Source organism: Monodelphis domestica, chromosome 1, assembly GCF_027887165.1.
Source record: "Monodelphis domestica isolate mMonDom1 chromosome 1, mMonDom1.pri, whole genome shotgun sequence".
NCBI classification, from domain to species: domain Eukaryota; kingdom Metazoa; phylum Chordata; class Mammalia; order Didelphimorphia; family Didelphidae; genus Monodelphis; species Monodelphis domestica.
The window spans coordinates 432982189-432997667 of NC_077227.1; the positions used below are offsets into that span (position 1 = coordinate 432982189).

The following is a 15479-nucleotide window of genomic DNA, read 5'->3' on the forward strand; positions in this document are numbered from 1 at the left end:
TTCTACCAACTGATTCGTACATCTATGTATCTAGCCCCAGTTCCTTTTTTTGTTCCATTCCCATGTTTTCAGAGGCCTGTTTGGTATCTCCACCATGATATTCTGCCACATTCTCAGTCTGGACCACCCTAAATGGACCTTCCCCTCAATTTCTCGATTTCTAATGATGGCTCCATTATGTTTCCAGTCACTGAGGCGTGTAACCTTACATCATCTTTGTCTCTTGTCTGCCTCACGTCTCACCTCTATTCAGTTGCCAAGCCTTGGCAGTCCTCCCTATCCTCCTCATCTTATATGTGCCTATGTCCCACTATTCACTCCACCCTTCCCTCCTGTAGGCACTTGACACTTCTCAGTCAGACTACTGCAGTAGCCTTGATTTTTAACTGGCCTCAAATTCCAGTCTCTTACCTCTCCAACCCATCCTTCACACAGCTGTTATAATAATTTTAAATGGCAGGTCCAACCATGCTACTCTCTTACTCAAAATTTCCAGGAGCTCCCAGTTATCACTAGGATAAAATGCAGATTCCTGGCATTTAAAAGACGCCTCAATCAGACTTGAACTTATCTTTCTAACCTTATTTCTTATTGCTTCACTTGCTATTTCCCATATCATCCTGCCTTTCCCTATATCCACAGTCACACTGGCTGTCCCTCCAAATCTGGAATGCATTCCCTCTTTATTTCTGCTTGATGAAACACTTCTTTTCTTTCAGTGCTCAGTTCAGATGCTGTCTCTTTCATGAAGCCTCTTGGAACTCCTCTGCTGAAAGTGAAATCCCTTTAGATTTTCCTAGAGCACTCTGTCAGATCTCACATTCTAACTTCTGTACTTACTTGTATAGATGCCTTTTTTTTCCTCACAAATAGATCATATGATCTTTGAGGGCATGGATTATGTAGTTTTTTCACCTTTCTATATCCAGCGCAAGCATAATGCCACTGTTTCTTTTTTTTTTAAATTATCAAACATTTGGTTTTTTTTCCCCCTCCCAACTTTCCTCACTGCATTCACTGGAAAAAAACCTTTGTAATAAATATCCATAAGGGGGCAGCTGGATGGCTCAGTGGATTGAGAGCCAAGCCTAGAGAAGGGAGGTCCTAGGTTCAGACCTGGCCTCAGACACTTCCCAGCTGTGTGACCCTGGGCAAGTCACTTGACCCCCATTGCCTAGCCCTTACTACTCTTCTGCCTTGCAGCCAATACACAGCATTGACTCCAAGATGGAAGGTAAGGGTTTAAAAAAATAATAAATAAAAATAAAATAAAAATAAGTATCCATATTCAAACAAAACAAAGCACCGCCATGGCCACATTAAAAAAAAAAAGTGTGTTTCATTATGCATATACAACCCATTAATTAACAGCATTTTCTTTATCATTGGTCTTCTGGAATCATGGTTGATCATTGCATGGGTCAGAGTTCTTAGTTCTTTCATAACGATTCATTTTGACAATGTTGTATAAATTGTTTTGGTTCTGTTCACTTCATTCATGTGCCGTTTATACAAATCCTTCCAGTTTGAGACGTGATTTGTCTCAGCATGTCTTATCACACAATTATATTGATATATAATAATATAATATATATAATATATAATAATAATTGATATATATATAAACGGATATATCATAATTTGTTCATCCCTTCTGATTGGCATTCCCATCCCTTACTTTCCAGTTCTTTGCCTCTACAAAAAGTTGTTAAAATAGACTATTCTTAAACATTTGTTGAATTGAATTGGGATAATAAGAACCAACAACCAGAATTTTTTAAGCTTGAATTGAGCTCAGGTCTTCCACATAGACTGTTGAGTCTGTGATAATCATTTGGCATTTGAACTGAAACTGCTTCATATATCTATGCTTTGTACTAGATAATTAGGACTGTGTGAGTATCTTCTACTCTATATCACCTTGAGGAACCTTCTGAAAAAATACCCTGCACACATGAAGCCCTCCTGAAATGCTCAAATGTTAAACTTTCATAAATTGTCTCATATCACCCCCATCCAAAGTTCAGAAGTGTCCTGCTTCTCTTCCCTCATCCTCATCCTTCATGCCCATTTAGTTGCCGGTTCTTGCCAAAGTTTTACCTACACAACATATCTCTAATCTCTCATCTTCTCTTCATTCACACAACCAACCCTCTAGTTCAGACCCTCATCATCTCTTGTCAGGAATATTGCAATAGCCTCTGATCTCCTTGCCTCCATTCTCCCTTTTTATCAATTCTTTCTCCTTATGCTATCAAATTGATAGCACAGGTCTGATCAAATCATTCCCCTGCTTAAGAAGGTCCTTTAGATGGGGCAGGTGGGTGGGTCAGTGGATTGAGTGCCAGGCCCAGAGACTGGAAGGCCTTAGGCTCAAATCTGACCTCAGACATTTCCTAGCTATGTGACCCTGGGCAAGTCACTTCACCCCCATTGCCTGGCCTTTATCACCCTTCTGCCTTGGAACCAATACACAGTAAGGGTGCATTAGCTCCCTATTGTTTCTCAGCTCAGATATAGCATTCTTTGTTAAGCAATTAAAGCTTTTCCCAATCTATTTCCAGCCTGCATTTATAGGTTTATTGTTATTTTCTCCCCTTCATACATCCTATATTCCAGGCCAATTGTCCTATTTCTTGTTCTCCATAAACTTATTTATTCAACCTCTTATCTCTTTGCTTTACACGGACTGACCTGTGTGCTTTGAAGGCACTTCTTTCTCTGCCTCTTAGAATTGCTAACTTCCTTCTGAAGGAAATCTCTCTGAACCCTTCTTGTTGTATGTGTCTTCCACTCAAATATTACTTTTGTTTTACATTTTTATTATTTTATATTTTGTGTATATTTGTATATTTTAAATGTTTTCATATTTTATATTTATCTTTTTGTGTATTCCCCACTCACAAATAGAATGTAAGCTCCTTGAGAGCAGGGACATTTATTTCTGTCTCTGAATCCCCAGCACCTAGCTTAGTGTCTAACATGCAGTGGATATTTAATAAATAAATGCTTGTTGAATTGAATTGATTATTTAAATCATCAGAGTAAAAACTGTCCTGGGTTCCAATAAGAAGAGAACTCAGAACAAATCCGAAATTTGACTTTTTCTCCTCAGGAAGTTTTCTCCTAAATTTTGTCCTTTCTTTTCCTGAATAGCTTGTTTTTCACCCAGCATTTCAGCACTAAATGCATTAGTCAATACTGTAATGTTATCTGTCCATAAGGTTCTTATCACAGGACTGTCTTGGGGATGAGATCTGTAACACAATTTTTGGGGTAGAATGAAAAAAGGACCTGCCTCATGAAGTAAATGGCAAAATAACCAGAACCCAGCAGCCTGGAATCTTTTTTCCAGACTTCTGAATGATTTGTTTTTAGAATAAAGAAGTTAAAAATGAGAAAATAACTGGGGTCAGGATGTATTTTGAAAATAGCAGATTTCAGGATGGGATCAGTACAAAAGCTCATTCTAAACTTATAACAATGCCTTGTGGTTATTGTAGTACATAACAATGACTTAAAGACATTGCAAATATCAATTTATTTTTCTGTCACTTATAGCTTATCAAAGTTGAGTGTAGCTCATACCTGTATGAATGTATAAATATACATCAACAAAGCATGGTTATTTGGATTTACAGATTATTTCAATTTCCTGTTTGAAAAAGAGTTAATTATATACAATTCTCTCAATTAAAAACATTCCTTTAAATAAATGAAGGAATGTTCTACATTGCTTTTGTTCTCGGATACTCTTACTTTGATTTTGTGTTCATCGCTAGCTGAAGAAATTATTCCACAAAATTCCAGAGGATACTCGTGTATCTTTGTCCTCAGTTGCTAAGTTGTTTCTCTCCTGGTTGGGGCAGTGTCCGATAATAATACATTCTTGTTGGCTCACTGAGTGGCTGATGCTTCCTTAGGACTGTTCCTTTTGTTCCCTGACTTGCCTGGTTCTGGCCTTGCCGTGTAGAAACGACTCCTTCTTCCTGTTCTTTTCCTCTTGTGGATCTAATCCAGAAAGTGAATGGCTTTAGTGAAGGGGTGGCAGCAAGGACTCTGGCGGCTGGCTGGGCAGACGTGCTCAGTGGGACTTTCCTAACCTGCACTTGGAGTTCTGGGCTGTTTGGCTTCTGATGGCCCCTCAGAAGGAAATCTACATCCCCTGTGAAACATGCAGCGACATTTCCACCCCATTGTATTCTACATTCTCTTGGCAATGTCAGCCCTTGTTATATCCTGGGAAAACCTAATGCAGGTGATTCAGACATGTAAAAACTGGCCTCAGGAGGTAGTTCTGGCACATGCAGCCGCTGTATGCCCAGTTGAAACGGGGCAACTGCTGGCATGGCAGGCAGAAGAAATACTGGGGGTGGGGGTGGGTAGCAGCTGTGGTCCCGAGATGGGGGCTGCCAGACAGCAGCAGCGCAGTGGGTATGGGGCAGTGAAACCCCAGCAACAGTTTCAGATAAAAGAGAGAAGGAAGGGAAAAAGATTGGGTGGGGGGCAGTGGAGAAACATGAAAGAGATCTAAATCACTATTTGACTCAATTTCTAGGAAGTTTGATTCTTGTGATAACACAAGCTTATCTTTTTTCTGTCAAAAGACAAATTATGAATTTCTAGAGATAATCTAATATTTACAGTCATATTTAAGGTTCTGGCATTGTTGTTTTAAGGAGTCAGTTTACATTGCAAGCCTTACATCTTTTCTGTTTAAAAATGTATAGGTAATAAATACAGATTACAAAGAACTAAAGATTTTCTTTCAGGATTTGAAACCAAACAAATATATTTTATTACTGTTTTCTTATTAGCACAAATCTTAAGGGTGATCCCCTCAGGATGGAGTCTCTCTGGCAGTATATTAACAACAGCATTAATGGGAAAGAGAAATGTCACTTAGTTTTGGTAGGCCATCTTTGGTACCAGGAGTGATGATGTCATTGTTTAGCAATGGAGGTCTCAGTCTATTGTCCTGGAAACTGGAGGCCTGGAATTTTACTATCAGAGGCCTAAGCAAGATCTAGCGAAGGCATTAGGTGAATTTTTCCCTATTTTATTGGACCCACTTTGCTACTGTTTGGATTAGGCTGACCTGAAATAAAGGATCCAGAAGCAATAAAAAGAAATATAGATTGCCTGGTATTTGAGGGTTCAGGCTTTTTTTTTTTGTAGTTATGATACAGTTATTTCACAGGGAGTTTTTCACATATGGAAGGAAAAGAGAATTAAAAACCTAAGAACTGATAATAATATAAGTAAATTGGGTTGAATTTTTTTTAAACCTACTGTAGATTTTATTTACAGCTGAATATTTAGCAGTTTATTGGGTGAGGCCTACAGGCTTGAAATTGCACATCTATGAATTTAAGCAGCCCATCTTCAACACCTTTGTATCCTGTTCCACTGTCTTTGCTATTTTTTAACTTGCAGCAACAGACGAGGGGCTCTTAAACCATCTGTTAACCTTTTTTTTTTCTTTTTTTTTTAAAAACCATGCAGAGTCGCTTAAGGCAAGAAGACCCAGAGCAAGCAAGACTGAAACAAAAAAGCAAAGGAGGTAAGCAGAGCTGGAGATCATTACATTTGACATTTCAAGGCTTGAACCTATTAATTTTTTATGCCTTGCTACTTGTATATCGTTAATAAAAATCTGACTAAAAACTTTTTAGGGTGTATTTGTTGCTTTGCCTTTGATCTTAATGTTTGCAAACGAATACGTTAATACATGTGAAGCCTAAGGAGCTTTTATAAGAGAATATTTCCATCCATTACATGTTCATTTTCATGGAGGTAGACATAGCCTTTGTTGGTTGTTGATGACCGCAGCATTAGCTTTTGGTGGGAGGCATATCCTTTTGTCTGCCTATAAAATGTCACTTCCTAAGAATGTGAAACTTTGTCATCAATTTCAGGGCTAAATTAATTTCTGTAACAGTGAGCAATGTGGTTGCTTAGAGTTCTGCATTTTGCGGGAGATACTTGGCGTTCTGTTTTAGTCATTAGCCAGAGTCAATGTTGTCCAAAAAAATAATCAAATAAGTGTGTTTGCTTTTTGGTTATTGAAGTTTCACTTAGATTACATTATGAAGAAAGACAAAAGCCAAATGTAATTATCTCTTTTCCTCTAAATTTCTGTTTCCTGGTAATGTAACAGCTGTATTAAATTCCATTGCATTAAGGGCAATGAATTACAAACTGATGCATATGACAAATTATGTTCTATCTATTTTTCTAATTTGTTTTCTGTTAACATTTTATAATTCTGGTATATATATTTGGTAATAAGTAAGGCTGAGCTTTGTTTTTGTTTTTAGCTTTGTTGGGAGGTGTGGGCTTTGTTTGAGAAAACTGTTCTACATGAAGAGTTTAAAAATCTAAAATGAAATAACATCATGTAAGCTTTGGATTATCATGTGAAACTTGGAAATGTCTTGAATATAGTTAAACTATTTTTAACTAAATGCACATGGCACTTGAAATATCATTTATCCTCATATGTCATTAGCATAGTGGCATGGCATAGTGGATAGAGCACCGACCTTTCAGGCAAGAAGTTCTGGATTCAAGTCTTCCCTTAGAGGCTTGATAGCTGTGTGACTTTGGGCAAGCCACTTAACCTTTCAATGCCCCATGAATTTCCATATTAGGAGCTCCTCACAGCTCTGAAACCATAGGTCCTAAGATCTCTCTTCCAAACGTCAAATCATTCAACATGCAAGGAAAATTGAAGTCAGCTAACACAATGACAATTCAGGTTGCACTTTGACAGTAAAAATGGATCCTCTTTAGCCATCGATGTTTATATCAATTTATATCAAGCTCATGGCTTGTCTGTTTTCTTCTTCTAAGTAAAGTTTTTTTAAAAAAAACTATTATCTTCTGAGGTCATGTGTAACTAATGATTCAGGTTAATGGTCACTTTTTTATTCCCTTGGAGGAGATGAAGAATACCATTATTCTACCACTTTATATAATTTCAGGAAAAATAAAATTAATTCACTCTAGCATTCAGAATAGTTCTTGACTGCTTCTCCAAGAGGTGAAATAATTTCAAACCTGATTAATTTTTAATCCCACTAGAGGGAGTAATGATATATTAATATATGGGCATATATACATACATACATATTATATATATATATATATATATTTCAAATGAGACCATTTACATGCTAAACCTTGAGTTTGTAAATATTTTGGTGATAAACACCTTAGCCATTCCCAAACCAAAAAGCCATGGTGGTTTTGAACAGACTTTACTCTTCTGGAATTAGGCCACTACTTCCTTATGGCGGGGAAGTTTAAACTAGATTCAGATTTAATAGGTTAAAAGGATTTCGAGCTAGAAAGGACCTGAGAGGTCATCTAAGCCAACCCCTTCATTTTTCAGATGAGAAAGCTTAGGCCCAGAGAGGGTTAAATGACTTACTCAAGGTCACATAGCTTCTTTTGTTCATTGGCCTTTTTCTTTTGCTCCCTTCAAATGAAGCTATTTAGTTTTCTGACTTATACATATTGCCTTGCAGGCAGCTGTAACATGCAGAGAAGTTTCATTTTTCAAAAACAGAAGTTTTTGAGAATCAATTCAATTCACAGGTTCATGTTTTAGAACTGGAGACCTTCTATGTGCAGAGCCTGTAGCATTATAGAGGCTACATAGGTAGAGGAAATGTATTCCTTACACTGATGAAGTTTATAATTTGGTGGGGAAGATAAGATATGAGGACAAATGACCATGATACAAAATGGAATATCATGTACTGAGCACCATTAAAGGAGGCACAAATATCGTGGAAGGTCCAAGGGAGAAATTCATCAATCAACAGATATTTATTAAATGCTCACTATGTGCCAGGTATGGTATTATTCTAGACTCTGGGGATTCCAATGTAAGACAGTCCCTATCCTCATGGACCTTCTCTTCTACTGAGGAAGTATATCATGTTCAAAAATAGGTAAATACAGAGCATATACAAAATAAATAGAAAGAGATTTAGGATATGTATAGATAAACTAACACCTACGGAGCCTTGGAAAGACCTCTTTGAAGGGAATGGAACTTGAAATGAGTCTTGAAAATTATTAGGAATTTCCGAGAGGCAAAAATAAAGAGGTAAAGATAAATCAAGACTCTCTGCCTTCAGTTATTTAAGGAATTCCATACTTTATAGTTAATTTTTATGATGAGGAATAAATTATTACAACTTAATTTCTATTTCAACTTTTAGGAAAATGCACTTGGTATTATGAAAACATATGAGTATCAGAAATTCCATACCACTAATGTTCTCCCCAACCCAGTATTCAATCTCTGATAATGATACTAGTGAATAACATCATAGTTATTTTAATATACTCATAGACTTGGAATCTATCCTAGTGAGAGTTGAACTATAAGAAAAATATAAGGAAAGCTGAGTGTGATAGAAATGACACTTTCAAATTGTGGTTCTAGAAAAGACTTTTTAAATGCATATTTTATTTTTTATATGTTTTGAGACTACATATAGATGCAATTTTAATAATAATTTTCTATCATTTTTGATCTATGTGCATTTTTGCTTCCTTCTCCCTCCTCCATCCCTGAGATGGCAGGTAATATGATATAGATTGTGCATGTATTATTATGCAATACATAATTCCATGTTTGTCATGTTGCGAAAGAATATACATGTTGCTTATACTAGAGAAAAATTCATATAAGAAATAAAGTGAAGAATGATATACTTCAATCTGCATTCAGATTCCATCATTTCCTTCATGTTGGGAGATAGCCTTTATAGCCTTTTTTGTCATAAGTCCCTTAGGGTTGTCCTGGATCCTTGCTAATAATAGTTGTCATTCACAGTTGTTCATCATCTCTCATGGCGCAATAGTATTCCATTACAATTGTATAAAACAACTTGTTCAGCCATTCTCCAATTGATGGACATAAAAAAAAGACTTCTAAGAGGTCCTTGGACAACAAGGAAATCAAGTCAGCCAAAACTTAAATTAACTCTGACTATTCATTGGAAGGACAAATTCAGAAGCTGAAGCTTAATTACTTGACCATGTAATGAGAAGATGGGACTGATTAAAAAAGACTCTGATGCTGGAAAGATTGAAGACAAAAAGAAAAGGGGATGACAGAAGATGATAAATGGAATGTCAAGGAAGCAACAGACAGACTTCAGGAAATAGTGGAAGTCAGAAGGGTTTGATGTATTATGGTCCATGGGGTCATGAACAGATGCATATTCCTGAAAAATAACAACAAATACCATTTTTTCCCTTTCATCATTCTTTAAAATTTAATTTCAAACCTATATGATTAAAAATTATCTTTTTACTTAGACCATAAGTAGCCTGAGAAGTTTTACTAAAACTTCATTAATGCCATTCCAATTTATATATTTCCTGCCAAAAAGAACCATAATATATGTATATGTGTATATATATTCCATTTTAAATCAAAGCATATTTATAGCTAATTTTGCTCTTTCACTTTGATATAAATCAAGACTTTTTCAGGGTATTTCATAAAACTAGAAATTATATATATATTTTTTTCCTAAGGTCAGAAGACTAGCCATTTGACTGTGATGTAGCAGATTACTAATCTGAGATACTTATTTTGATATTTACATCACAGAAATATAATTAAATTCATTAGGTATGCCTTCTCTGATCTTTGTTTCTTTCCCTAGGATTTGGGCCTGCAGTTCAGGTAACTGGCAAAAGATGTTGATGATGCTTTCTTTTTATGACCCCATTTGGGATTTTCTTCACAAAGATACTGGAATGGTTTGTTGTTTCCTTCTCTAGCTCATTTTTATAGAAACGAAGACAAATATAGTTAATTAATTTGCTCAGCGTCCCATAGCTAGTTAAGAGTCCAAGGCCAGATTTGAATTTAGGAATATAAGCCTTCCTGACTTCAGAACCAACACTTAATCTGCTGTGCTACCTAATTGCCCCAATAGAGCACATACCAAGTGGCAAATCTCCTTTCACATCAAGATTACTCAAAAGGATAGCTGTTGCCCACTCCTAGATACTCACTTCTAAAGGAATGAATGATACATAAGAAAGTATTCATTGCAGGGCAGCTGAATGACTTAGTGGATTGAGAACCAGACCTAGAGATGGGAGATCCTGGGTTCAAATCTGACCTCAGACACTTTCTAGCTATGTGACCCTGATCAAGTCACTAAACCCCCATTTCCTAGCCCTTACCTCTCTTCTGCCTTGGAACCAATACACAGTATTGATTTTAAGATGGAACAGAAGGTAAAGGCTTAAAAAAAAAGGAGAAAGAAAGTATTCATTAGATGATAGATAGAAATCAATAAGCAGATATTTATTAAGGGCTTACTATAGGACATGCAGTAGACTAAGCACATATGGCTGCAAAGAAAAAGAAAAAGTAGTACCTGCCCTCAAGGAGTTTACCTTTGAATGGTGAAACAACACATAAAAAACACATACAGAGTAGATAGAAGATGATTTTTAGAGGGGAAGACACTAGCAGCTGGGAGGACTATGAGCTTAGTCTTAAAGGAAGCCAGGAATTCTGAGAGGTGGAAATAAAGACAGTTAATTTTCAAGGAAGGCATGGAAGAAAAGTAATGCAAAGGCATGGAGATAAGAGATGTGTGAGAAATGGTAATAGGCCAGTATAGTTGGACCATTGAGAGCCTCAGTCAAGAAACTCAAGACACATGATGTGCTTAATTACTGTTGCCTATAGAGGGCAAGGGATACAAAAAAAAAAAAGTTGTTTAGCAAGGGACAGTTGAAACCAGGAAGAACCACAGATAAAGAGCAGAGAGAACCCAAAAAGTCCAGGTTCTATCCTCTCTGAAGGAAGGCATTGGGAGGAGTTTGATACTCTATACTCCAGCCTCCCAATCGGAGGGGAGAGGAGGCTAAAGGAGGTGATGTCAGTCAAGGCTTGAGTTAGCAGCTTGGTGATGAGATTAGAAGTGATGAGCTTACCCTTGGAGGGGCATCCTTTTTCAAAGAGTTGAAACCAGGCAAAGCAGCAGTTGCAGAGTAGAGTGAAACATGTTATAGTAATGATAAGGGGCTTCAATTATCCAGACACGAAGGAGCTTTCACTTTGCCAAAAGCAAAGAAGCTAATAACTTATTGACTGGCCTTAATAATAATTTCACCCTTCAAAAGGTAGAAGAATCATCAAGGGAAAATTCTATGTTCAGTATGATTCTCACTAACAGAGAGGTATTGGCTGTAGGAGTGGACATGATGGGAACCTTGGGGAGATGCGATCACTCCTTCTCAGAGTTTGCAAAAGAAGAAAGTCAGGCATAGCCTAACATCCTCTTAGAGTCTGGGAAGGTAGATTTAAAAGAGTTCAAAGGTAGGATAGGCAAAGTTCTGTAGACTAAAATTCTATGGGGGAAATCAGCTCAGGAGGAAAAGAAGGGAAAGTCAAAAATCAAATTCTGAGGACACAAAGGGCAATGATTCCACTCAGAAGGAAACAAATGACAGTTGTTTGAAGAGCCTGATACGTATACAAAAAATACCTCCTCAAATAACTTAGACTTTTTAAAAAATTCTGTTAATTTTGTATGTATTTGTATGTAAGTCTTCCACTGGCTCACCCTAATAGAAAAACAAATGCAAACAAAAAAATAAATCTTCATCATAAATGCATAGTCTAACATATTTCCACATTATCTATGCCTGAAAATACAAAGACTATGCCTCTCTTCATTTTAAGTCTTTCTTGTAGTAAGTGAATAGCTTATTTCATCTTCAGTCATTTGAACTCATGGTTTCTAATTTAGATTCTTAAAAGTTATGAGCAGAATATGGAAGCAAGGATATGTAACAGGCATAGTATGCATGGCTCTGTAGAAATAGCATGAGTACTTGAAGATACCAAAATATTTATAGCAATTCTTTTCAGGGTGGCAAAGAACTGGAAACTAACAGGGACCCATGGTTGAATTTTTGCTGAACAATTATGGTACATGAATACAATGAAATAGTATTGTGCTTTAAGAAATAACTAAAGGAACAGTTTCAGAGAAACTTGGGAAGACTTGTATGAGCTTATATAGCAGGTGAGCAGAATCAGAACAACTTCTAAAATAACATTGTAAAAGAGTCCATCAATAATTTTGAAAGACTTAAGAACACTGATCAATGCAATAACCAACCATGATTCTTGGGGACCTCCTAACAAAAAAGTGATATATTCCAGACACAAGGTGGACCATAGCCAACATGGGAGTTCATTTTGATTGATTGTGCATATTTTTACAAGCATTTTCTTTTTCTTTTTTTCTTTTTTAATGGGAGTAAGTGGGAAGGAGGAACAAGTAAATGCTTAATTTAAAAAAAGAAAAATTTTAATAATAATATATAAAATTTATATTGCATACTATAAACCAAGTGTTTCGTTAAGTACTTTACAATTATTATCTGATTTGATACTCACAAAAACTATGAGAGGTAAGTTCTAATATTCTCCCTATTTTATATATGAGGAAACTGAGGCAAACAGGGTGGGTGATTTGTTCAGGGTCACACAGCTGGTAAACGTCTGAGATAAGATTTGAACTCAGATCTTCCTGACTCCAGGCTCAGTGTTCTATTCACTGAACCATTTAGCCATAGTAGGCATTTAAAAAAAAAAGAAAGAAATAGTGTTGGCTCTGCAAAAGGTCAGCACAAGTTAAGGCTGTTAAGAGATGAGAATAAAAAATATGTTTTTCAAGTTTATTCTTTTTTTTTTTAAGTTTTTGGGGTTAAAGAGGAAAATCAAAGAAAGCTCAGAATTGCTACATGAGGTAGTTGGGATGATGATAGCTCATAACAGCAAGAAAGCAAAACTGTTCAGTTCTTTTTTCCTCTTTCTTTTCCAATGCAAAAATCACTCTCCCTGGCTGAATGATTTTTGCATTGGAAAAGAAAGAGCAAAAATTGCTGACTGGAGTTGATGACTGTGATAAGTAAGGAGGTACTAAGAGAGCACTGAACTGCTCTTGACAAACTCAAGTTACCAGGCCTAGATGAATTTCAATAGGGATTCTTAACCTAGGGTCCTCAGAGGTTGATAATGGACAAGAATCCCTTGTCCATCAATAGATTTTGTGAGGATCTATGAACTTAGATCGGGGGTGGGAATCATATCTTTATTTCAATGTAATGATTTTCCATTATAATCCTATGTATTTTGTTTTATGCATATATTATCCTGAATTCAACAGACTGCCACGCATACATGACACACACGAAAAAAGGTTAAGAACCTCTGAAATATATCCTCAGAGACTGAAAGAATTGAGGAATATGAATCCTGAGTTTCTGTCAATAAAATTTAAAGATTGTGGAACTTGGAAAAGGTAATGGAAGCCCAGAGAAAGGCAAATGTGCCAGTTTTCAAAACATGGAAGAGAGTAGAGTCTGCAAAATATGGCCAGTGCAATTGATTTTTATTTCTGGAAAGATTCTAGAATGAACCATTAAAGAGATGATCAGTGAGCATCTAGAAAAAGGAGATTGTGATTATAAAGAGTCAACTTGGCTTCATCAAGATAAGTTCTCTCCAGACTAAACTTATTTTTTTAAGGGTTACTAATTAAATAGATAAGAGAAAGTCTGCTGATGAGTATAGTTTATCTGGATTTTTGTCAAAGCATTTGTTAAATTACCTTGATTATTCTTCTGGAAAAGATGGAGAGGTATGGACTAGATCGTAATGTAATATATAATTAGATGAACTCAGGACTGATTGAATGGCTTTTGGACTTAAAATGTTGTCATTAACAATTCAATAGTACAGTGGAATGCCCCAGGATTTTGTCCTTGGCTGTATGTTGTTTAGTATTTTAAAAAAATCAATTGGTTAGAGGCATAGGTAACTTATCACATTGGAAGAGCACACAAATCTGGAAAGACTAGAGCTAACCACTAGATTACAAAGTCAGGAGCCAAAAAGGTCTCAACAAAGGTCAGAGTTGCTTGATGAAGACTGCACTGGATAGAATCTAAAAAGATGAATTCTAATAAGAATAAATGGAAAACCTTGTGCTTGGGTTAAAAAACATCCTCATCCTGCTTATAAGATGAGGGAGCCTTCATTGGAGGCTGTTTGTTTGAAAGAAAAATATCTGGATTTTTTCAGTGGCTTATGAGCTCATGATGAGTCAGCACTCTGATAAGGCAGCCAAAAAAGCTAATGTAATCTTGGGCTGCATTAAAGAGATGCATAGCATCTAGGAATAAGATGATACTGGTCCTGGGTGCTCCTAGACCAGACCACATATAGAGTTTTGGGTTTAGTTCTGAGTTCCACAATATTGGTAGGCTAAAGAGGTTCCAGAAGAGGACAACCAGAATGGTGAAGAGTCTTGAGTCCATATTAAGACTATTAATTAAAGAAACTGAGGACGTTTAGCCTGAAGAAGAGAAGACTCAGGGAGGGATATGATAGCTACGCTGATTCAAGTATTTGCAGGACAGTCATGTAGAAGGGTTAGAGAGAAGATTTAGAGCTCCTGAGAGCAGAGCCAGAAATACAGATTTAGAGAGAGAGGGACCTTTAAGGTCATATTGTCCAACCCCTTCGTTTTACAGTTTTTAAGACACCAAGGCCCAGAGAGGTTGAATGACTTGATCAAGACCATAGGCAATAAGTAGAAGAGTGAGGTTTTGAACCCAGGGCTGTGTCTGATTCCAAATTCATCCCTCTTTTCTACTGCACCACAATGGAAGAGCAAATATTAGAAGTTGAGAAATAACAAAATTAGATAGATGACAGTAAAACAAATAGACTCAATGAAACAATAAGAAATATTTTTAAAAATTAAAATATTGAAAAAAATGAAAAAAATTTAAACAGTTTATCGAAAACAATTTACCTGGAAACCAGTTCAAAAAAGGAGATTGTAAAAATCATTAGAGTACCTGAAATCATGTTTTAAAAAAGACCTAGAATCATCAGCATTTCTACATACTTCCAACACATCCCAAGCAAGACTTAGAAAGATAAATTCCATTTAAAACCACCCTAGACAATTTAAAATACTTAGGAATCTATCTGCCAAGACAAACACAGGAATTATATGAACACAACTACAAAACACTTTCCACACAATTAAAACTAGATCTAAATAATTGGAAGAACATAGATTGCTCATGGGTAGGATGAGCTAACATAATAAAAATGACAATCCTACCCAAACTCATTTACTTATTTAGTGCCATACCCACTGAACTACCAAAAAACTTTTTTAATGAATTAGAAAAAACCATAACAAATGTTCATTTGGAAGAACAAAAGATCAAGAGTATCAAGGGAAATAATGAAAAAAAAATGAAGAAAGGTGGCCTTGCAGTACCAGATCTTAAACTGTACCACAAAGCAGTAGTCATCAAAACAATATGGTACTGGTTAAGAGATAGGATGAAGGTTCAATGGAATAGACTTGGGGTAAGTGACCTCAGCAAGACAG

The 15479-nt window shown here is 36.2% G+C and overlaps 1 long non-coding RNA gene across 1 annotated transcript in view; it reads left to right on the top strand.

The window, feature by feature from the left end:
* LOC130453527 (uncharacterized) overlaps nucleotides 1-15479 on the top strand; it is a 192697-nt gene that overhangs the window by 76120 nt on the left and 101098 nt on the right. Inside the window, exon 3 of the long non-coding RNA XR_001626495.2 lies at nucleotides 5506-5563. This is a non-coding gene — a long non-coding RNA (uncharacterized LOC130453527). The remainder of the gene's footprint in view (nucleotides 1-5505; nucleotides 5564-15479) is intronic.